Source organism: Nothoprocta perdicaria, unplaced genomic scaffold (assembly GCF_003342845.1).
Source record: "Nothoprocta perdicaria isolate Ctin4 unplaced genomic scaffold, notPer1 scaffold_98, whole genome shotgun sequence".
NCBI lineage: Eukaryota > Metazoa > Chordata > Aves > Tinamiformes > Tinamidae > Nothoprocta > Nothoprocta perdicaria.
Window position 1 is genome coordinate 2,380,074 of NW_020456287.1, and position 25,797 is coordinate 2,405,870.

The following is a 25,797-nucleotide window of genomic DNA, read 5'->3' on the forward strand; positions in this document are numbered from 1 at the left end:
ACTGATCCTTGCTGCATTCACATTGTTAACAGTTACAGGATGATTTCGGTGGTAGTCAGGATTCCTGGATGTCCAGAGGCAGCTGAATAGTATTTAAAAATGATAAAAACAAGAGGCTGTGAGTTGTGTAATTCTCTCCCTAAAGAGAAGATAAACCACTGAGATTTAAGAAGACAAGGTCATGGCATCTCAGAGGAGATTTATATTTGACTTCTTACATCAGTCTTGGCTTTTTGGTCTGACAACGGCTGCATCTCAATCTGGGGAAACACCTAACATTGTCTTACATTCATATCAAGTTTCATATCCTTCTTTCATTCTCCACCAGTCTTTGCTCCCATTTTCTATTTGCCTTTTGCTAGTTTCTCTGCTTTTCCCCTAGTTGTTCTTTATTTAAAAAAGAAACTGTAGAAATCTTCCTGTTTCTGTCTTACCATATGGTCTCACTCTGTAGTGGCTTTCCTGCTAGAGAGTTACAACAGGAACTACATGGAAGATAGATGCCATTCCAGACACATATAGGTTTTAAAAGCAGCTATTACAGCAGCAGTTTTCCCTTGGAAAATGCAATTCCAAAACAGATTAGAATAATATTGGTTTGGACCTAGAATATTTAAAAGCAAAGTTCTATTAAACCAAGATATCCTTTTCTAAATGTAGGAGAGGAATCTAATCTTAATGTTTGCTATTCACTCTTCATTTTAAGTGTCAAAATCGTATTTGAATATTATTTTCTCCTTCTTCTATACAGAAGCTGCCCTCTTTTTCTTACAGACCATCTTCCCTTCCCTTCCCTTCCCTTCCCTTCCCTTCCCTTCCCTTCCCTTCCCTTCCCTTCCCTTCCCTTCCCTTCTAAACAATGTAGTATCTGAGTGCATTCCTGTATATGAATAATATTTGTCATGTGTCTTCACTCAATTTCAATGAGCAATGGGATGTTCAGTAACTTCATTTTGTAAGTCATAGGAAGAGGTTCAGCTTGGATTTCATTTTCATTTTTTTAAATTCGTTCTTTATTTCCACCTGCTTGTCAGTGGACAGGGACTTTCATTTTTTTCTCTTTGCCAGTTTGTCCTGATAGCCTTCCCAAGTCATTCTTAGTGCATATCCATCTCATAAATATGTCTGGATCTGAGATGATGAATTATGGCATAGCAGTTTATGTAAGTTATGCATAGCCAAGCAGAACTTAGTGGGCTTCAAAGGATGAACTCATGTGAATAGAAGAGCTTTTTTTGAATAGCTAGAGGAATTGTTGGGAAAACAATAATAATGATATGGATAAATATTTCAGTGAAGACTGTGTGGGGAGAGGAGAGGATTTTTTTTGTAAAATGCATTACTAGGGAATCCCTTTAATGTCTGTCAATGCAAGCTATTTCTGAAAGCCTGTTTTTAAAATTGGCTTTAGATACTCTGCTCTCTGCACTTAGGATCATGTTTGAGGAGCAAACTATCATAAAAGATGGAGTTTTCCAGATTAGCTGTGAAGAGTGTTTCTCCCTTGCTTAATGAAACCCTGTCAGCCAATAAACCAAAGAGCAATCAGACGAGGTTCCCAAAGCTTCAGCTCCTGCAAGTCACTACCCTGACCAATATTCCTCCTTCCCATTCCTGTCCACTGACTAGTTTCCATGTTGAAAAGTACAGCTTTTAGTCATCCTCAAAGCATTTGGAAACTTGCCCTGGGAATGATGAAGAATTCTTTTTCAGGCCTGGATTTGCCAAGGGAGGTGGCAAGGAGTCCCTGGAGGTCCCTGGGAAATATCTGAGGGATTCAGACCCTCCTGGGGACCACATGAACCCAACATACAGGATGAACTCTGCTCCATGGAGGGCTGTTTTAATGGATTCTTCCTTATGGAAACTCTTTTAATGGGTATAAAGCCCTTAAATATTCATTGTACTTGAACAGAAAAACAGGAATTCCCCTTCTCAACTCTTTTTGTCATTCTTTTACTCCATGAATAATTATTTATTCTGTATAAAGTGGGGCAGGTCCAAAAGCTGGAGCTGAGCTGGGTCAACCTTTGAGACCTTGGTGACTGTGGATCAGACACAGGGGACAAATCTGAATTGAGGTGCTCTGTGTATGTGAGCTGATGGGCTATTTATTGTCTGATTTCTTTTTCAAGCCAATTTTGTTTTCATTTTTTGGTGCAGAGACCAATTGTGACATAACCCCTCCAGAAATTATGTAGGTGATTACTCAATAATTATTTCTCCCTGAATTTTCTTTACTGAGCTGCTTCAGTTTCAGCTCTGCTGGTTTATTCATTTGACAGCAGCCTTCGTTTCACAGCTTAATGCTGTTAAAAATGCTATCATCTGCTTTCTCATTTCGTAATGTTGTTTAGCACTAATGATTCATGCAGATAACGTATACACTTCATAACTGGAAATAAACACCATGGGGTGTGCTAGAAGAAAGGTAATACAGCATTTGAGAGCTTTATTCCTTAGAGAAAGAAACTGTAATTGTTCTCATAATGGATCTGGCAGCTTACTTTTAAGCATCTCAAGCTGTGGGGCAGTGCTCTTTATCCCTTCAGCCTTGCCACAACATCTCGTAGAAAACCTGGAGTCTGCATTTGCAGCAGGAAAAGGAGAGCATTGCTCAGCCAGGGAGCTGCTGAGCAGATGCACCCACCACAGCTGCCCCATAGGCAGGACCTCTCCCAGCCCCTGCTACCTTGCCCCAGTGCTGGTCCCTGGTCAGATACAACTGCCTATGGTGCATTTCATGTGTCCCTACCCCTTGAACTATTTAATGGCCATAACTATGTGCCTAATTCACCTGGCTTGTCAGAAATACTTTGACCTGCTCATAACTCTCAGGCTGTAAGTACATGTGGATGGTGGCAGCTCCCCGGGCTTCTCTTCAGGGCAGCAATGCTGCCCCAACTCCCTCCAGCAGTGCAGTCCTGACAGACTCACCACATGAGGTCTTTCAGAAGTCAAATTTAAGATTTTTTTCCACTCTAGGCAGGTCTTCCCTCAGCTCTGTAATCCTCTCTCTCCTACTTCATGTACCAGTATCTGGAGCTTGGTGCTATGGCATCAACATCATGCAGTAGATAGAATATGCTATCCATTAAATAATACCAGGGTGAGTTACTGAGTTTCTGAGGCATGCTGCTTTTAACCTTAATGGACTGAAATGGTTTTGCTGAGGGAAGCTCACTGCAGATCAGTCACAGCTGTTTTCCTGAAACCCAAAGGGTGCAAACTATGGCCAGTAATTTCAAGAGTGATTATGTTTCCTCACCAGTGATGGACACCTTCTTATAGGAGGCTGAATTTCAAAGCATGAGTTCTTAAAGCCAAGGCCAGAATTAGCTGGAGCGTGTTAAGGAGCTCAGTCCCTTTTATTTCATTAGTACAGTCTACTGCAGTCCATGTTTCAGGCCGTGGTCCAGGATAATAGCCATGAGGATCTAGCTCTGCTGTTTGCTAATTGATTACTGGGAGAAATATCAGGCTATTATTACAAGATAATTAATTCTTGATCTTTACACTGCCAAAGTGCTTGGCTTTTTCACTGTGATCCAGTGTGGTCCAGGGCAGACGTTAAGATGTGGCCATATTCCTACTGAATTAGTGATGGTGCATACTGACTTTTCTGATTGCTGATGAGTGACAGCAGATCTGTGATACACCTCAAAGTCAGAGCACTTTAAGTCCTTCGAGACAAAGTCTTTAAGGGAGAAGTAAGGCTTTCAACATTTTTTTGATCAAATTTGATTTTTTTTTGATCAAGTGAATTTTTAGCCGTTCACTGCGTTATATTGCATAGTTATTGCATTTCTGTTCTGACACAAGATGCCCTAAAACTGGATATAGAATCTTGTGGGGCCATGTCAACATTTAGTTTAATGTTGAATTAACAAAATATTCTGTCAAAGAATTCACAGAATAATTCAAACTGTGATTATAAATATTGCACTCCTGAACCATAATTCATATTCCTTACTGAAAAATCCCTCCTGCTCTCTTCTCTCCCAAATTCAGGTTTGTGCCATTTGCTAACTAGATTGTTGCTTGAGACAAGTGGATTTCCAATAATAACTAGAGGTGGTAACAGCCATGTCAAGGATATTATAAAATCCTGCTGTCTCTGCTATTTTGCTTAATCTTAAAAACACAGCCAAGAGAAGCAAGCATTGAACAGAAGGGATATAAAATCTCCCCTAATTCAGTATAATGACAGATAGCATACTTTCCCCTTTTTCAGATGTTTATGCATGTTTCAAATTATGGTGAAGCTTGGATTATGCAATGTTTCAACCAAAATATTGCATTTAGGTCTTTCAGACATTAAGTCATTTGAAAGATGGGGTAAAGTTTAATCTTACACCCACACAGACATCTTCATTTCCAAAAACAGGATTTCTCCTGGTGTTTAATGACTCTCCTGCATGTTTTGAAACTGAATGCTGAAAGGAAAATACATCAGTTGGCAAGGAAGTGCTAAGGCTCTCTCTATACTATTTTGAACAACATCATCAGTATCTCTGGCTTTTTGGGAATTATTACCTGTTAAATATTCTGGGCAATAATAATATTTCATTACCCAGTCTCTCTTGTTTCCTGAGTTAAATGCCCAGATTCTCTAGGAGTTGTTTCTCTGCCATGTCTGGGTTACTGGTTTCCTTTATGTCTGATCTCTTTTGACTACTCAATTATGTCTCTTGAACTTCACTCAGACCATCTGGAAAATGGAATGAAAAAATAGAGAATCTGGAAACCACTTGCTGTGTCCCAGTTGAGATCTCCTTTTGTAGATGCAATTCATTGTTAAAAAACTTCTGTGTCTTAGATGAAATACTAGGTGCCTGGAGCCTCTTTATCTTTTTAATGGCAAACTCTTCTATATTGGACATCTCATGAATGATGCTGATTTTGAGTGAATACTATAGTCATTCAGTTACTATTAAGGCAGAGATTTATCAATGAAATAAGGGGAAAGTTTGGTACATTTTCAAGTCCTTCCTGATTTTGAGTCAGCTTAATTATGTCACTTTAATTGTTTGAGCAGTGTTAGAAGGAACAAAAATCAAAATATCTTCAATGTCTTTAAGCTCTTTGGTGGGACTGGATCTCCTGAAATGAATCCCCAAGTAGTTAGATCCCATGAAGAGTTAAGATCACTTTGACACAGTAGTAGACTGCTCAGGATAGGGATAATGGCAAAATGCTGCATGTTCAAGTCATATAGCACATATCTTTCATTGAGATTTGAATAAATGTCTTTTACCTCATGAACAAGGTGAACTAGAAGGGCATGCTATGTAATGCAAGCAGGTAGGTCCAGTTTAGGAGTTCATAAGCTTAACTCTTAGGGTTTCAAGTCCATTCTTGCAATAAGAAGCTCCAGTAAGTCTGACAACTCCTTCCTTTTAGACGGAACATGGGAGGGAAAAGTGAGATGTTTCAGGGCTTACCTGAACTTCAGAGGATTCCCAGGAGGAAAGCTGAATGGTGATAGCATGTAGAGTGTGGAAGTGATACAAGATGCTTGCAATCACCCGCCCTTCCTTTTTCCCCACGGCTCATGGAAAAATTACTGGCAGCACCTGGAAACCTAGAACTAAACAGAGTCACAAAGCAACCTAGTTATTAGGAAGTTCCCAAGATGTCGTTTTACCTTCTGCATTATTGTACCTTATTGCCCAAGAGAATGGGAAGCTGGGAGGAAACATAGACCAAGGGTTAGAGGTGGAAGCTTCAGGGTAGCAACAAGTGCAGTCTTTGGGGTGTCTGCTCTGGAGTCTCACTTCAACATCCGTCACCAGAATGAGCCATGTGATAAATGACTTTCTTGTGCTCGCAACTGTGAGCTCTTGTGTACTACATCCACATGTGGGAAGCAGTTCCTACAGCGTGCAATACAGATGTTATACGGATCTTTAGTTAATATCACTAATAACATGGGCAGTTCCATGATACAATTATTCTGTGATAGCGTTTCTATTTTTTCCCACATATTTAGGTTTTGTAATGTTTATTCACTTATTTTGACAAGCCTACACACAAATAAACAAACAAACAAGCTGCTTTTATCAATCTAGGAACACTTTTTGCTTGAGTGGTGAAGATATATTGATTTTGGTGAGCTGAATTGTTTATACCAATGCAGAGAGGCTGGACCTCACTCCTAGGAGATTACCACCAACTCTGCCCCCTTCGGAACTGTAAAACCCATGTGCATGGCTTCTAGGAGAAGATGATTTACTGGGCATCTGGAAGGCTGCTGAGTCTATGTATTTTTTTCCAGTGCTAACCTCCAGATGTCTTATTATCACCGGGGAGTGTAACACGGCTGTTATTACCAAACAAAATAATTCAGTGACTCTGCTTTCCTCTAACAATTATTTGTGTTTCATTAAGTCCTGCTGAAAGATTCTAACTTTTCCTGTGGGGAGAAACATCAAAATGAGAGCCATCTGTAGAGATTTTGCCCTTAGCCAGATCTTAGCTATTTTTCTGAAAAGGATCATTTTATATAAATTATTTTTTCATCACATTTTTTTCCTTTGTTTGTGGAAAAAAAAGAGTAGCTGATAGGCATTTAGAGTAGGGGATGAAGTGGTAGATTTGATCTTTTCATTAGCTGCAAGACACTTTGAAATACAGATGGTAAAATTAACAGCATCCAGCAAGGTATTTCACATGTGTAGAAGTACAGTGAATGCTTTTGTCCTTTCTGCCCTTTGGAACTGAGCCACAAAAAGTTCACTCAGTAATTTCTTTTTTCTTTTTTTCTTTTTAAAGGTAGAAGGCCTTCTTGAAATAATGGTGCTGGTCCAGCTGCATAGACATAATAGCTACTGCTATTTAGGGCACATAGGACACACGAGACAGCACAAGTTTGGTAGACATGGCACAGGACCCATACGTGACTCGTGCACACCTATGGTGGCAGCTCAAGGCTATTGCAGATACCCTAAACCTTTGGCATACCCTAACACAGTGGGCAGCTGTGTTTTGCCAACAGGCCTAAGCTAACATGGATATTTACCCTGAAATTCCTGTCCGGGGGATGAAATTCTGAAATCATTGGGTAAATGAGAATTCATTAATTAATTTAAATGGATTCCACTCTTTTTTTTGTTTGTTTGTTTGTTTTTTGTTTTAATTGCCAGACCTGAGAAAGTGCATGTAAGGACCGTGTGTGGATCTATAGGTGTGCATGCATTGTGCTCCTGTACAGGCAGGCTGTCCTCCAATCTTCAGCTCCCTACAGAAGTGGGCACATGGGAACTGATGTTCCCTGTGCCCTCCAGAGCCCTTCCTCCTGTGCTGCCAGCATGGGATCCTTCCCTTGTGATCCATTCCTCGGCTCCTTGTGATACCAGCAAAGATTTGACAATTGATGCAAAAGTGGAATTATAGCCCAACACTGCAGAATATTAGGAAAATGCAGGCTCCTCATTTGCTCATTAAGGATATTCTTTTCTTATCTACAGATATATGCAGATAAGGTGCTAATTATATGGATCCATCTGTCATATTTGAAGTATCATAAACATTGATCCTAAGTTTTAAGCTGTTCGTAGAGGGTTATTATATTCAAGACCTGCTTTTTAAGAGTACGATTTGCATCTGGGCAAAGTTTCAGAGGCTGTGAAGACCTGCAAACCTGGCAGATAATGGTGAACCCCCCTTTTTTTTTTCTTCTTTTGGAAACTTCTTTATTTTCACTCACCCTGGACACAGCTCCCACTGTTTTTCTGACATCTGTGCCTCGCTCCTGGACTGTGCGGCTCTTAACATCCAGGATGGGGAAGCAGGCATGAGTTTGTCTTTCTTCAGCTAGTGACAGCAGTTATCTGGTAAACTGTCAGAGGATGACTTATATCTGAGCATTTCTACAGAATTGTTAGTCCCAAGTGTTTAGTGGGTGTTTTGTGAGGTGCTCTGGCACAAAGAAAGCCTTGGATGGAGAGGGAAAAGGAAAGCAGCTTAGCTTTATAATACCTACCTGTAAGGTGGAGAGGCTATGCAGCCTCACCGTATGCAGATGGACTGTTGGAGATAAAGCTGTGTTTTTCAGGTTTTGCAGTAGAATTAAAAAAAAAAGTCAGAAAAAGAGACAAGCAATGTGTTGCTGTGCAAATGAGAGATTTCCAAATATCTATTTCTCTGTTTTTGTCTTGCAATTCAAAGCAAACATTATATATTAAATATATACATATATAAATATATATACATATATATATACACACTACAAAGCAAACATTATATATTAAAGCATATAACGTCTAACTTGCTTAAGGAATACAGCAAAGCATTCACATTTGATCTTTGAGTATGCACTATAAAATGAGAAGTGTTTGTCTTGCAGCAGGAATTCTTAGTGGGTTCTCTGCTTTCCTTGCCCCAGTGCCCACCCACTGCAGGTCCAGACCCCATGAGCTTCATCCTTTGCCCTCCTTCTCACACACGTGTTCAGAGAACAGTGACATTTCGAAGCAGGTAGTTTCCACTTGTAGTCCAGTTAGACGTGCTGCTTTATGGAGATGCCAAATATATTTCAGTAGCTGATTCCAGCTCACATTAGATCATATTATCCTTCCAGAGAAGGAAAGCAACCATTTTTCAAGCAAGGTAAACTAACAATAAATAAGAGACAGGGGAAATAAATCTGTACGCTGGTGATTTCACTCAGGAAAAGCAGGCAAGAAATATTGAAGCTCTACTCTGAGGCAAACCTGTGTGATCTTGTTTAATTGTTATTTCTTCATAAGACCTAATATAAGATAACAGCACTACAAGCCAGCAGTGAGTTGGTTTCCATATAGTCCCACTACATATGAGAAGACACTTCAGTTCAATTCAGTGATGAATTCCACCCTGTCTTTTTAAGGTAGGGGTATTAAGGGCAATATCCTGGTACCTATTACTATATTTGTGCTTGGACATAATTATATATTGTATATGTCTAGATGCCCTTGGCATACTGTTTTGGCGATATAATATATATAATATACAATGTGTATATTAGTACATTAGATATTAAGAATCAGTAGGATTTGGATTGTAAACAAGCATAACCTTCCTTTTATTTTCCTGCTGTAATGTTGTAAGTGACTGTTTGCGTTGGTCCTTACTGATTTACTGTCTTTTCTCCTGAAAATACTTGAATTTGGACACGATGTCTGCTACATCATAGCTCCCATCCTATCATTAAAGAAAATATTGCTAAATTAAAGCTTAGTTCAGATTCAGGATCTGAAATCCTTGGATGTTTGTGTCTGATGTACGAACCTCAGAAAATGCAAAACTCACCCAGCCTTGGTCATTATATACAAGAGAGGTCTAAGGAGCATTCAAGAAGTCTTTCCTTAGTTATGGACATTGTACTGTGAGTTGACTGCTATGAAGCTGTTTCATCCCGGAGAAATATTTCTTATTGGAAATTAGCGTGCAATAGGATGGGGAGTTTCTTCACAAAGGGAAAGTGGAGCTATGCGAATTGCTTCTGAAACAGGCTAAAGTGATGGAAAAAGATTTGACAGGAGATAGGTAATGTCTATTGAAGGCACGTCCTACTACCTCATCCAAGCACTATCAAGAATGTGCAACTAGATCTGAAAGGGTTCAGTTTGACAGGCAACAGCCATTAAAGTTACAAAGAAACGTAATCAATTTGAATTTTGCATATTGACTGATGCATTTTCCAAGACGCTCCTTCCTATATTGACGCCATCCCATCCTCTGTTCCATCAGTAGTAATACCCTCAGATTCTCTTCTCAAGGATAGAGTAATGGAAGAGTAGTTAATGCAGTTTGACACCCAGCCTGAGACACTTCAGGATTTGCAGCAAAACCTCACTTGCATATTTTGAAAGGTTTAGCAGAGCTTCCCCCCTGCTCCCAAACTGGAGGTTTATATTAAAGACTTTTTAATATTAAAATATTTCCTTTTTTCTATGTGGCTTTTAAAATAAAACCTTTGGGGCTGTTAATATCTCTGATGTTACAGCTTTGAAGACTGCATTAAATGATTTAAAGGAGAAAAAAAGCTTTTATAAGACATATCTATTTCTAACATTGGCAATCAGTCTGACTTTGTAGCTCTAGATATAAGTGGAAAGTTTGATATAACAGAAGTTAAAGGCAAAAGATTTTACATGGCATTCTAAGCAGATTCATGTTTCTAAGTGCTGAACTTTCATTTTTTAACATTAAATTTAGTGAAGGATATTCTATAAAACTACTTCATTTCACTATCTTACAACTATCTTGCAACTATCCTACTTCATCTGACTATAGATTGCTAAATGCAAAACATCTGCCTTTTATGCAGCTAACTCAATAAGGAGAAAAAAAATAGCTTTTTCTACCAAAAATGAGGAAACATCAGAATTTTAGCAAATTAACCTGTGTGTCAGTTTGGAAGCACATCTAGACATAATAAGAAATGACTCTTTTAGAAAGCCCAGGAAAAAATGTCTGTTAAAAATGTAAAAAATGACTTCAGTATGTCAAGGCATATTCTTAATGCTATTAATGAGGAAGAGCTTAGGGAAAAAAAAAATCCTGCTTTGCAACATGGTTGCCCCATTTTTTCCCCATTTATACTTCTAAGAATTCAGAATAATTCTCATATTTTAAGTGGTGAAAACTTTGAAGGTTTTAAAAACCAGCAAGATCATGGGTTAACTGAAAGGCTGGTGAACTGCCAGCATTGGGTGGTGATGTCACTCGTTTAGTTTCTGGATCAGAAAGATCAAACAATAAAAAAAGAGAGGAAGACAGCACTCATGGTGGTGAGAGCATCCTAGTCTCACAGCTGGGACATTTATGCCTGGGAAGCAAAATCTGAATGTTTTTTATCAGAGCCTGGAGATCACTTGTTCTAAACAGATAGCATTGGGCGTGACACTGGAGAGGAAGAACTATCACCTTCATTCTGTCTTCAGTCTAAGAAACATTTTTTTAATGAAATAAAATTTCTGGGAAAAAAAAGTTTCTACTTTGACAAATGAGAGTTCTCTGTATGAATCTCTTTCATTCAATCTATTTTATTCCACCATTTATGATTGAGTCTCACGTCTTGGTCATTCTGAGCTTATTTTAACTACAAGCATCCCTTAACCTTACAGCATGAAATCTGCACCTATATATCTATCAATATATTAATCTTTATATCTATAAATCTATCAGCAAGGACCATGTTTCTTTTATGTCTTAAATTATTTTTGAATTTGTGGTGCTGCAGCTGTTAAGACTACTTACTTTCTCAAGCATGTCTGACTCATTTCCTGTTTATATTTTTCCTTAGAAACTTCTCTTTTTTTTGAGTTTGCATGAGATTTTTTGATACTTTTTGGACTCTGCAACATCATGTAGAAGAAGGGTAATATATTAAATTGATAAATTATATTGCATTATGCAAATTAGTACATTAAAAGTGTCTAAAGCTTTGACACTAATGCTTTATGGTTTCAAACAATATGAATAGGTACCATACTGTGCTCATGTAACGTCTGAAAGTTTTAGGAAAAAGTGTGAATGTGAAATTTTAAGGCATTATTCAAACTTTCATTCAGTTTTTCAATCAGTTTTCAAGGAAGAAATATTTAATCTGGCTGATACTGCAGCCATCTTCTTAGGGAGGAAAGCAGTCTTAAAGATCTCTCTGAATTGTGTCATACAAACCTAAGGCAATATTTCTATTCAAAGGCTGTAACAACTCTGGTTTGTAAGCATCGCCAAGGCACTAGCATCTGGCTAGATCCCAGATACAAGCACCTATGTGTTTGTGAACACGGCTACATGACTTAGGGATTGTGATAGAGCAGGGGCCAATGAAAAAATAATTCCATCGTGTTCCCCCATAACTAACCTTGTTAGGGATTAGCCTCCCCTCCGTGACTTGCTGGTCCTGCTTGTTGTCATGGGCTGCCCTCCTGGGTTAAGTGGGAATGCACATCCCCATCCTAGTCGTGTCATGTTGAGAGGGGATCTTATCAACATGTACAAATATCTGAGGGGAGAATGTAGGGAGGAAGGGGCCAAGCTCTTCTCAGTGGTTGCCACTGATAGGACAAGGAGAAATGAGTGTAAGATGAAACATAGGAAATTCCATCTGCATGTGAGGAAGAACTTCTTTCCTGTGAGGGTGCCAGAGCCCTGGCACAGGCTGCCCAGGGAGGCTGTGGAGTCTCCTTCTCTGGCGATCTTCCAAACCCGCCTGGCTGCCGCCCTGTGCCCCGTGCTCTGGGTGTCCCTGCTGGAGCAGGGGGTTGGACTAGATGATCTCTAGAGGCCCCTTCCAACCTCAACCCTTCTGTGATTCTGTCATTCTGTGATGGCATGGCAGCAGTGCACATGTGGACAGCCTGTAATTTGGTTCAGCTGGTGACGGGCACGTGTCCTGTTCCAAAAGAAACACATCCCAGTAGATTTGACTTAGCAGAGCTGCTAAGCACAGATCTAGTGTCTCTTACAATGGGGAGAGGGCTTTCTGTGGAAGCAGCTGAGACAAATTAGCAGGGCAGCGTAACAAAGATTGCCTTCACACATGTTAGAGTCATTGAAATCATGTTTTTATGATGCTGATTAACTTTATAGACTTTTAGCTGTCCCACTGAACAAGCTCTGCCCTTAATACTGCGTATCCGGTAGTGCAAGGAGAATGACATTCCTCTTAAGCTTCTCTCCCCTTCACATGAGGAATCATCTGCTTGTCTCAGGGTAACTCTTGGAGTGCAAATTTGATTTATGGCATCCTGCTTGTCACTGAGGATTTGTGTTACATCAAGGGAACTGTAATCCTCCATTTAAAACGCCTGTGAAGGAAGACTTCATGGAAGCCAGGCAGTTTGTTGCATTAGTTAATGTTTATTGCTATTCTGATAGAGTCCTTCCAGGTATCATAACTTTTGTGCAACCTCTGCTTGGAAGAAAGGTGCATAAATACCCATTCTCACACCAACCAACATGTGGATTCCCCTCTCCACCCACTGTACTGCGACATCTCGGAGTATCTCCTCCTTGGGCACTCTAGAAAGAAGGATTTGCTAGCACAAGTGTGCATCTCAACACACCGTTCTCAGATATGCAGAAAATAAAAGGGGCAAAATACTGAAGGTCTTGATTTAACATTGTGTTGTCACTCCTCAAAGTCACTCCAGCTGCCCCAGATTCTGACTGTTCAACTAGAAAAGCGCAATGAATACTGGGGAAGCCACACTTCAGAGATTAAAAAAGGCCTTTTTCTACACTTATGTGGGTATTGAAGTCATGTCAGACTGAGCAAAGAGCAGAAATAGAAAATATGATGTGACCTTCAGTGCTGAATAATTCACATGATTTATTTAGCATCTTCTGTGCTAAGTGAGAAAATAACACATTATTGCCCTTTTTCATCTGAAAAACTAGCACTTGCCCTGCTATCTTGGGACATTTAGGGTGTCCCAAATATAACAAGAACTATTTTACCAGATGTTTTCAGCTTAACATGAAACAGAGACTGGCTCTTTGTTTTCCTAATGTGCTGGCGTGTGCTCTGATCTCTGAGGGGAATGAACTTTGAGCCAGGTTAGTCACTCAACCATAGACTGAGCAGGGTTAATGTGTAGCTGAAAATGGAAATAATTATGATTTGAGTAGATCAAATTTCTCTGAGCATAAAATAATATACTGGCCAAAAGCTGTAATTCATATAGTGCAGTCATCCACTAATGACATTTCTAGGTTGTTTCTAGAGTGATTTCAAGACTCTGTGCCATAAAAACTTAATGCATTTTATTAAAATAAGCATGTGTTTTATATGTAATGATCAGCAAACTCCGGGGCATGAATGAAGCAGTAAGGGACTGTTTTAAAGAACTGCCATTGTGTGATATATTGTGTTTTAGAACTGTTTTTAAGAATTGACATTTGTGAGTGATAAGTATTTTCTTCTGCCTAGTAATGTGGCTGGAAACAGAGCCATGCAGAAAAATAATGTACTTCAATGTTGTATATATGCAGTTAACATCCTATTACAAGAAAAAATGTTCTAAAATGTTCTAAAATGTTCTAAAAAAAATTTCAATATAATACTATTCTGTGCACCAACAGATCCTGCACAGAGTTTTGTGATGAAGCTTTTTATTGTTTTCTATCAACAAATGTAGCTTAATTGATTTAATAAAATGACTCATAACAGAGTGACTCATGGCAAATAAGTTTTTGAGGTCTTCAGGGCCTGATTTTTACATGTCTCAGAAATAATTTGCACCATTTTGATAGATTTAAGGAGCAGGAAGTTAGCCAGGAGGGCCTTCAGGAACACTTTAAGTCACCTCCAGCACAAGTGGCCAAAATGGTGTGCTGGTTTCTGGACACAAAGTTCCCCTAGAGCCAAGCAAAATTATTGCAATGTCTGTGGTGAAAATATTTTAAGCTTCAGAATTTCAGAGGTTAATCTGAACTGTTTGTATCTCCTGAAACTTCAGCATGGAGCAGAAGATCCCCGCAAAACCCAACCTTTAATGAAATATCCTATGCTCTCCTCCCAAGGCAGGCTCAATATGTAGCAGTCTGCATGACTATGTTTTAGCATACATTTTTCCATCATAACCAAGAACTAGAAACAGTAGGGACTAGCATAGAAATGAGAAATATGCACGCGTGTCAGGGGTCCAGCATCCAAGCTGGACTGGGAAGCCTCCACATCCTTCCCTCGGGACAGGTGTTTTCAACCCCAGACCCTTCATCTCTCCAGAGCACATCTGATAACTGAACTAGTAACCACCAGCCACCAGTGCAGTTTGGTCTTGGGCTTTATTAATAGCACAGTTACGCCTATGAATACTCCCTTGGAACAAAAGATTCTACTTTTCTGAGCATACATTATCCATGATTTTTTACGTTCTTCACTCTTCATTTATCTCCTGAGAAAGACTTTTTTCATGCCCCCATTTAGTAACTTCAAGTTCCCGTTTGAACTCTTTCACTCAATGTCCTTGCTAGTTCAAACCAATTATCTTACATCTCATTGGCTTTTAGCTCACACAAATTTCATTTCCAAGTTTACATGAATTCCTATTTCAGCTCTGCATTTGGCTTTTCTTCTCAGCACTGCTTCTTTGTCTGTGCCTGTTTTTTGCGACTTTGAAACATTTGGCCTAGACTATTCTGAAGGAAAGCTTTATTCTTAGAATTACCCAGCAAGCCAACCTATCGGACAAGGTGGCCTGACTGATCACTCCCAGCACCCCCACAAATCTCAAACAGATGAGAAAACAAGATGAAGTCTTTTTCCCATCAGTCACAGAGTGATAATCCCAGTTGGACTTTTTGGATAATAGTAATTTAGTAATAGCAGTTTAGGTGCAGATGCAGTGTAAGCTGATCTAATTTAGGACTAGATCTCCTTCTGGTCATGTTCAGGTGTGTTTGACTCTCTCCACCATATAGAAATGTTGACTCTTACTTTAGCGAGGTTGTTTTCACTCGCTTTTTTTTAGAATTGGAAGTCTCAAATTTGGGTGCTTGAGTGCATAAGTTGTTCACCCTGGCTCTGAACCATGCAGTAATAGTTATTATTAATATTCAGTAAACTTGATATTACATGGAAATACCAGCTCTCTACCAAAATAAGCACAACTTGGACTTTTAATAAAATTGAACCTTCTTAATCCATGTGCAGGTCATTGTGGAATATGATGGTCTAATTAAATTGTGCTCTGCACTTTTTTATTCTTTTGTGTTGATCTCCCACTGAGTCCAGAATTAATTTGACTATTTGCATGCTGTAAATCCCACAGCGGGTTTTGCTTTTGTGGGTCTTTGATGTTAATGCAAAGGAGCCAGTGAGTCCTTAAAAGTCAAGGCTGTTTAATTTCATTGAGATAACACAACACTGTGAGGTTTTGGTGGTTAAAACAGATATTTTATTTGGAAAATTTAGGAAAACTCACAGCTGTGATATGGTGGCTTAAAGGCTCCTGCCTTAATGAGAGATATGCAGTTGTCTGTTATTCAAAGCATGGGATAATCATCAATGTTTTAACAAATTCAAACTGATATCAGCTTCTGTTTGTTTTATTATGCAATCCCACTTCCTGCATCTGTCAGGATTGTAGAATGGAGATGCATTGATAAAGCAGAGGATTTACAGGCTTTCTGAAAATAAAACCAAGATAACGAAACATTGGCACCTGGTTCTCCCAACGGCAGATGAAAACTGTTGGGATCTCTTTTTTAATGCAAGTCTGATCCAAAATACATTGAAATCTGACAAAAGCTTCTTTGTCCTCGAAGTGCAGCTCCTGGCCACTGACCCTGCCAGGAGATACTGCAGCCTGAAAACTGCCCCCACTGAATGCTCTCCTTATACCTTTAATAAACTGCATTTTGATCCTGCTGAGTTGTATCTGAAACTGTGCATATCACCTTCATAGGTGTGTTATTAATGTAGCTGTGTTTCATAGCAGGTGTCTGTCACAGCATTTTTGAAGTCAGTGAAAGGAAATTAGAATCTGATAAATTTATTTAATGCATTAAAGATTCTCAGAGGGGAAAAAAAAGCTCTATTAAAAGACACTTCAGTCTCAGAGAACCAGGGTTATTTCTGGCTCTTTCCATGTTTTTGGCACCAACTTTTCACCTTGGCTGTCTTTGGTAGGGAGGCAGCCTTGAAGCAAAGGAACGTCAGTGAATCCCATTCCGCCTCCTAGTAATGCTTGAAATATTTAATGATACCACCTCAGTGGCTGCAGATCCCCAGCCCTTTCTATGCTGAAGAGCCCTGGAAGATAATGCAGCACGAGGCTGCTCTGCACCAGAGTTGGATCCCGCTGCCGCTTAGCGCCCACCCGCTCTGTCCCACAAACATCCAGCATGGGGCTGCTGGATGGGGTTATAGTTCACCAACGTCCTCAGTGATAACAAAGACTTGATTCTATGCTGGAAGTTCAAGACAGGAAGAGGGGAGGGAGAGGAAGAAAGAGAGACAGGTCTATTTAGGACAGTTCATTCACTAACGAATGCTGGGAGGGACAAGCCAGACTTAGCTGTGCTTGGGCACTCCGCTGCCAACTGAGCCAACCTTTTCCTCTACCTTTACAAAGCTCTTAGGCTTATTGCCTAACACAGATAAAGATTTCCAATAATAATAATAAAAAAAATTTCTCCCAAGAGTTTTGGCAGAAATCTAACCCTTTCCTCCTCTTGCTGTAACGTCCCCTAAGATCAGCCACATATTTATTGCTCTTCATCTGCACTCGTTTTCTTAATCGGCCTTTGTCTGGCCTTGTTGCAATGCTTTGACCTCATTTATCTCCATCAGTCAGGTGGCTACTGTGAATTTAACAATCCAGAGACCTCCCCAACTCTCTTCCCTCCTCGGCACTGCCTGCAGACCTGTGCCTTTTAGGAAAGGTGCTGCTGTGCTCCCACATCCATAATAGGATCATGCTAATCTCCTCCACTATAAAGTTAATGTCATTCAGCAACTTTAACTCTTTTTTTGCTGGGGAAGATGGGAGAGGAGATTCACTAATAATAAAGTCTTTGGATATATTTTTTTTTCTGACATAAGTGTTTCATTTGCTCTTTGCAGAAAGCAATATTTTTCCCAGGAGCTGAAATAGGATTTACTGTATATTAATGTCTTATTTTTTTCTACCCTTCATCCTTAGCTTCTTTGATCTTTATCAAATCAGTTGCACTGGCTGACCTCAAATGCGTCAGATAAGAACTTCCCCTACTGAAATACAGGAGGAGCTAATCTTATTAAAATAAAAATGTCATGTTATGGAAATAAACCTTCTGATGATTTTCTTCTATTCTGAGCAACATGGTGGTCTTTCATGTCTCTCCATTAAGCAAAAGTCTTAAGCATTCAATTTGTTATTCAATGATAAAATGCAGCAGTCATTGGTTGCAGATTTCCTCCTCCCACTCCCAAATGCAGAGAGTGAGTAGGCTTGTTTCTGGACACATCTTCCTTGAGGCTTCAGCTAGGAAAATATATTAAAAGATTCATCTGTTTTTCCATCTCTTTAATAGCTGAGGAGTGCTAGCGAAAAATGAGTAGGTAGTTCCACAGCTGGAAGAGGGGGATGTAGAAATGGCTCATTTTCCATTGGATCTGCATGTAGCCAGTCTCTCTTTGATGCCCCTAGAGACTGCATAATGGACTCACTGGAAATACCCATGGCATGTAGGAATTATACACTGTAAAATTTGCACAGTTTAACTAGTTGTGCCATATCAGCTGAGTTGTGCTGATCCTCTGGTGAGCGCTACACTTGCCACCAATGCAGAACAGCTTGACTTACCTCGACCTTCTTTCACTGTCTCTCCCACTGGAATCAGGCAGCTTATCTGATCAGTTCATTCCTACCTTCTAATTCAAACTTGTCCTAGAGAAAAATATCATGCCAGTCCCTTCTCTTCCCACTCTCATCAGAACACATCAGTATTATGGCTCTGCCTGTGAAAGCATCATCTGTCTGAGGAAAGCGGTCTGGCTGGGGAATTTGCTTTGGACAGTGGTAATGGATGAAGTGGTGTCCCTGATTTCAGGAGTCTGAGGAAGAAAAATATTGCATGGCATTCACCAAAGGTGAATGGCTTCTTAACAAGGACAGGCTGCAAACCTAGGCAATACTATCCCAGAAAACCTATCAAAAGGGAATGCAAATTGCAAATTCTTATTTCTAGCTTTTTATAAACCCTACTAACAAGAGAATTTTACTGACAGGAGACATTCATCTTCATTCATTTGCAACAGTCACTTTCTGCATTCAGGAGGCATTTTGACTGACAAAGAAAAGCAAAATAGACAGACAGACTCACTGGGGACAGCCTATATATAATTGAACTTGGAAACATCTGTAAGTCACTGTTATTTTTATAATTATATGAGTAACATTGTCTTGGCTTGTGCTCACAGGATTGACATGAGCTATATAAAGGCAGGTAAAAAGCAGCTTTCCTCTATTCCAAAAAGGCTGGGGCACTTCATAATTTTTCCCACCTTTTGTCTGCAGTCATGTTGCTTGAAGTCACACTGCCTGCCTGGCTGCTTACGTGACTGTCCCCCTTGTTGTGGTGGCTGCCCCTTGGACCATCTGACTGAGCAGTTTATATAACCACTTCCTAGCCCATCAGGCTGAAAATGAGCTTAAACAGGAGACGTCTGCAAAACAGGTTTGCCCCAAAGGGTGTGATTCAAGGAGGCTGTGAGCAAAGTGGCCAACTGGGTAGCAGTCTCTCTGGGATGCTTGACTTCATCTAGAAGAAGGTGTCCATCCTTAGATGCAGCCTGCCTTTCCCAAAGCACCTACCTTCCCTCAGCTGCAATACCACAGCCTCTGGGCATGGCACGGGTGGTAAGGGGTACTTCATACATCCCCTGCTTTGAGGTGTTGCTTCACACTAAGCCAGCAAGGTGGCTGTCAAAGGCACCTTCTACCAGGGCTGCACAAAGACTGGCTGCACCAGTGGTAGTGAGTAGCTTTGCCTTGCAAACTGGCCATCTGTTATGTGGTGTGAAGAACTAATAATGAAATTTGCTAGTGTTTCTATGCAGTTCTACCTTTGGAAAATACCCCAAATCTGCTGAATTAGTGTCAGCTGAGTGATGCAGTAATGATGGAGGAGTGCTCAGAAAGTCCTATCCATCCTGTGATAGTTGATAAAGAGTTAGAAAATGTTACCCTTGCACAGCTTTGCCAAGGGCTTTTTATGCATAATACAGTAAATCATGCTTGTCAGCAGCACATTTTTGGTACTGCCATTAGTTGGGAAGTTCTTCCATCTGAATGAGAGTTGGAAGCATTCTTCACCTCCAGAGCAATGAGTTCTGAATTTTGATTTGTTCTTTGTCAGTACAGTGCTTGTGTTCAAAAGGAATACTGCAGGGAGACCATCCTTCTTGCCCTGGGAGTTCAGCTCTCTTCGGTAGCATACATCGCTCACCATGGCAATGGGAATTGAATTTTACGCTCCCTGAGCTCTCCTGGATACTAAAACCAGCTTCGTGTAATACTATTGTGGCTGGTGTCATTGTACCACTGAAAACCAAACGAATGAATAAATTACAGCTGTGGCATTTTGGCTTGCTGAATTGCATCTAAGCTTTTTTGCAGGCCCAAACTCCTTTTCTGATGGCAGACAGAATGATGCTTATTAGGCATTTAGGTAAATCGTTATAACAAATGAATGTGAGAAATACAGTAGCAAGGCAGTGTATCAGAGAACCGAGAAGGGATTATCTCTTATGAAACCTCTTCCCAGCACCAATTGCCTTTTGACTGGAGGGCTCCTTCATATTACACAACAGTTTATTCTCCTTTATTGATGCAAGTAATCTCAGTTTATGGCTCCTAGCACAATCGCTTCCTGCTTGGCCTTTTAGCTGCCTTTAATATAGAAGCTATTCCCATCTTCTTGAAAGTTTTTGCTCCTTCGGCTCTCAAATTTCATCCTGTTCCTATTTAATTTATCTCTGACTATCCCTCAAAGCCACCTCTGCAGAATTTGTTTCCCCCCATCTCAGTTTTGTGCAGTTGTCCTCCAAGCCCTTCCCTCACTCACAATTACCACGTTTCTCCTTAGCCAATGTCATCCAGGCACAGAGCTGCAGAGTCCCCTTGGCTCTGCTCACCCCCCTGGGGATCACACTTGTGTCATGCTGCCGCTGATCTCTGCTGTTTCATTCTGCATATCTTCGGTTTTCTTCATCTATCCAAAATGGACTGCTGACCTGTTGAAGTCATTTTGGCTGCCCAGTGTGCTCAAAACAAGGTGATCTGGGCTATGGCTTGATCATTTGTCCCTGGATACCCGATGCCGCTTTGCCCTTGGCTCTGGGATTCTTGTCATCTACTGGTAAACCAGTGGGGAGAATTAAAGTCAGCAGAATAACAAACCTATAAAAATCCTTTTTTTCCTTTTTTTTTTTTTTTTTTCCAGTGTAGCTCCCTGTATTAATTCATGTTATCCTAAATGATGGGTTAAGAAAATTTGTCTGGAAATGCACTGAGAGAAGCTCAGCTGTAAGATGATACTCACCCCAGGGTCATAGGTTGTGGCTCACTAAACATGAGTACGGGTGGTGTCAGGGAGGGCATTCTCATTCAGAGAGAAGCGCCGTTTTTCATCTTTCCATGTGTTTTCTTCTCTCCGTGTGACCACAGAGAGTGGCACTAAGCATTTCCCGAAGGCAGCATTGGGCTTGTTGTGCCCCAGGGGAGCTGGGCAGCTGAGTCATTACAGGTTCCTGCACCTGGGGATGTTGTTGGCTTTACTATATTACTATATGCTACTAATCATCCAGGATGGCACTTGGAGGTCCCGATGCCAGGGAGAAAGCTGAGACTGAACAGCTCTAAGTTATTTCATTAATGGGAATGAAAGGTTAATGGGATGAGACAAAAGATTATCATCTAGTGGAGGGAGCTGACATTGTCTTTGGATAAAACCCTGATGAAGCCAGCAGATCCAAAGTGCTGTGAATGGTGCTTTCCCATTAAAGGTGGAAATGTTACAAGGGCCCAGAGAGCAGTGCCTGCGTCGCCCCTGCTCTGGGTGTAGTGCTGTTCGAAATGTTCTTTCTGGGAGAAGCATTAAATGAGAAGCTAATGCAATAAAGAGTTTCACAGTCTGACCCTTTGATTTACCATGAAAGGCGTTCAGGAAAGGTAGGCAGTATGAAATGAAACACCTACTGACAGGGGTTTAGATTCAGAAAAGAAAATTGTTCTAAGTGCACATGCTTAACTTTCAAGATGTGCGGAGAGGGATAGATATAATCCTCCACTTAACTGCTCCCCCGAACTCAGACCACAGTGATCTAGGTGACTATGGAATAGTTCCCCCAGGAAAGCCATAAACCTTTATTGCTTGGGGATGTTTAAAATTAGACCGGACCCATGGTGGTGTTCAGCATAGATGAAAGCAATGTGCTTCAGGGAGCAAAGTACCACGAACCGCCTGAGGGAATGGACTCCCCTTCCTGGGAGGAACAGAATGCAAATTGTTCTTTCCCGTCTATAGTTTCTGCAACTCTGCTGAATATTGTTGGACTCTGAGACCTGGAATACAGAAATTCCAGGATACAGTTGTACAACTTTTTTTTTTTTTTTTTTTTTTTTTTTTTTTTTTTTTTTTTTTTTTTTTTTTTTTTTTTTTTTTTTTTTTTTTTTTTTTTTTTTTTAAGCTAATTTAAGTATTTATCACTTGTCAATTTTTCCTTCTTGACTACATGGTGCCCCTTTGTCCCCAGGAAGAAGAAAATGCTTATTTTCAACTGTGTTAGTTCCCCAAACAGCTAATTTAGGGACAGCTGAGGAGAAAGGATGGGACAGGCATGATCTATAAGAGTTACAGATGAGGAGAGAGAAGGTGTATGAACTGTCCATCAGTGACAGCCAGGTAGGAAGATGGGAGTGTTGCTGTCCATGGTGAAGTTATCCATGCACTGTCACCATGGATTTTAGGGGTCAGATGAAAATTTACACAATGAACACCCATGCCTTGTTCTGATGAATTTTCATGTGACAACTGACTTTAAGGGACATTTGAACTAAAAAGAACAGATATTTATTCTAACAAGTTTTGTTGCTCTCTCCTCTAAACCACTAACAGCATCTCGTATTGAATTTATATTACTTCCTTTATTAGAAAGCAAACAAAAAAAAATGCACTTAACTACTTGTGAATGAACCTTAAGGCAAATTATCAGCTTTTAACTGATACTTTTCCTGGAAATGTGTTGATTGGAATTGAGGTAGCCTCCAAGATCATCATAAATGGTGGAATTTATAAAATGGAGATGGTACAGGCTCTGGGTTTCATTCCTTTCTCCCAAATGTAGGATTTGTCAGCCTGTTGGCTTAGATTTGCTTATCACAGCCTCTGGCAGGAGCCTGTCCCTGTTGCTTCTGCAAGAGGAACACTTATGTGTATCTTAGCCTTTTCAGATCACAGCTTGATCTGATAGGTTAAATGGCTATCAGATGTGAGGGCTTCTGTGCACATTAATCAACCACTGCAGTTGAAATGACAGATCCTTTCTTTGTAGTGGTGTACAGTGGCAAATGTCTCTGTTCATTGCCTTCCTCACAGCCAGCTATGGAGGACTGCTGATGGATTGCATGAATTAGCAGGACTCTGTAGCAGAGCTTTAAGTTAGCTGTGTCTAACGTGTTTGTGTTGTACAGCCACTCCTCCTTCTGCCTTGTCTTTCTATGCACTTGTTGCTTATCTGAACTCAGTCATATGGAGTTGGAAGATGCCGGGGATGCAGATTTCTACTAATATCTTGGACTTGAAATCAGCTGTGGCCATAGAAGATGACTGTGGCTATCTTATTTGAAAACTTGTGCTTGTGTAATTGCTTGGTTTGTTTGTTTGTTTGTTCTTTTTATTTTTATAGTATCCTCTTTCCACATTAAGCTGCTAGAGAAGGAAAGAAAGTTGACATGAGTTTGGGTCCAGCATCAGTCCCTCCAACAAAACTTCTTGGTTCATCCACTTCTTTCTTCAAGTTTTGTCCAAAGCTGAAATAATTCAAACTGTGTGTGTGACAGCTTTCCTTTTTCTACCTTCTCCCCCACAAGGTCTCAATGCACCTTACAGCTATTATTTAGAGGTATGAAATCTGTCTGTCTTTTGAAACTATTATCCCCTCTTCTTCATAAAAGAAAAGGAAGATTTCAAGAGATTAAGTAACGAGCAATGCAGTGGCTATCCAGAACTCTCTGACAGGGCCAAGAACAGGTTATGAACTCCATAACTCATCAGGTCTCTGCAGTGATCATGGAGATATTTTTCAGTCTCTACAGTTTCAGAGGTTTTACTTCGAAAAGAGCATCACATCAGTGAAATCTAAAATAAATTCCTCTTCCAAAAACTCCACCAGGATGTTTTTCCTGAGTTAGTGACTCTGCTTTTGTGAGTTCTACCATCTGAAGGGCAGTCAGAGCTGCTTTGATCTCTGCTACAGCTTTGGTTCGAGCAATGTTGGTGCCTGGAATCTGGCTCAGGAAGACAAAGTGGGCAGGAGAAAGAGTGTTCCTTTGGTGTTGGCCCTTTCTACTTCATTACCATGAAAAGTATACAATTGAATATCAAGTAATTTGCATTCAACCTGGTAGCCCTGCTTCCAAGTCTCCTTTCTTTTCCAAAGCTGATGGGATGTCATGAGGAAGTGACAGAGCAGTGACAGTTTCTCATGGTCCACTTCTATTTGAACTTGATTTTTATCAGGCAATGAAGCAAGATACAGTAGTCCAGTCGGGGAAAATAAAAAGGAAAAGGAAAAGGAGGAAGAAATAAGCTAAGCTAGAAAGATTTTTAGTCCACTTGAAAATAAGAATGCATCACAATGTGCTTTTTCCCTCCGCACGAGACCCCTGTTTCCTTACAAGGTAGACTGGGTATAAAAGGGTTTTTGCATTATTTATTAGTGTGCCTCTGTCACACATAATGAGGGCTATAAAGTATGTAAGAGTTTATAATTGGCTATCTGCAAGAAGTAATCCTAAGGGGGCTGTGTAAGGATCAAATAAATTACGCTTCATTAAAGTAGTTATGCCAGGGATATTAGAAAATGGTTTTCAGTTGGAGGAAGAAAAAGAAGGAGAAGCAGTAAAAGAAAAACCCTCATTGCTTCCTAGACTCACTTCTGTCACAGCTTTTACAGTTTGGGGCAAGATTTCAGTCCTCTTGTTTAAAATTCCTGATGTGTTCAGGATGCCAAATAAGCAGTTGCCAAGATACTTGTACAAATAATGAATAAATGGAGTTTATCTAAATTGTTTTATTAATACTTTGCTGAACTCTCCCATAGAGTTAAGCAGGGATTCCAGTTCCCTGCTATCCACTGTTGGCACATCAGCTATCAGAAACAAAACTTTTATCTCTCCTTCTCCAGGGGATGTGAATGCCTGCCCCCCCTTTCCTGAATACAATTATTGTTCTGATAATTCAGAACAAGGAGTCAGTGGCAGTAAAATACAAAGAAAGAAAAGATGAACAGCTGGACCTCGAAACTGCAGTGATATCATTTTAAAATGAACGTTTACATTTCAGAAAAGCTGTGATGAAAGTGATCTCCGTGTTTTTGACTTCCTTACACAGCTCTACTGTTGTCTCTAGAGATAATTTGTGCTACAGTGCAGGCAACACCAGGCAGAGAGTCAATAGGCTAAAGATTAAATCACTTAAGTTACACAAGGAAAAGTATTGTCAGATCCAGGACAGAGGGAATATTCCTCCTCTTACAGCAGCTATTATGTTTTATTCTAGTTTCAAGCAGGAAAGCAAGGTAGATCAGATATTCGCTCATGATAAAATATACTTGCTCTTGAAAAAGCAGTGGAAATCACCTGAAGCTGAAGACTCCAGGTTATCAGTCTCCTGTAGACTTCTATACAGCATCAGCATTCTAGGATGAAGCAAATTGTTAATACTTGGCATATGATGGAAGGGGACCAAGGAAGCCTCTAAGAATGAAACTCATGGCAACTTTTCCTAGCAGGCTCATGGTGTGTGAAAGCACAGGAAGCTCCTGCCAGCTGCAGTGTCCCAGTTTGCTGGAGGGGCTGTATCTGAACTTCTGTAACTTACTCAGTGACAGTCAAGGCAGATGGCAACCTCAAAACCTAGCTCCAGATTTTTTGCTCTTCGTTAAATTCAGCATTTTGTCAAACAACTTGTCTTGAGTACACTTGCAGATGGTTCTATCTGCATTACAATAAACACGGTGCCATTAGCAAGTACACCCATTTCAGGTCTGAAGTATAAATTGAGAGGATTCAAGCAAGGATCAGCAGCAACTGG

General features: G+C 40.2%; 1 protein-coding gene across 1 annotated transcript in view; it reads left to right on the forward strand.

Annotated features, from left to right (window-relative positions):
- LHFPL6 (LHFPL tetraspan subfamily member 6) overlaps positions 1-25,797 on the forward strand; it is a 137,110-nt gene that overhangs the window by 80,602 nt on the left and 30,711 nt on the right. The gene's annotated exons all lie outside the window — the stretch shown is intronic.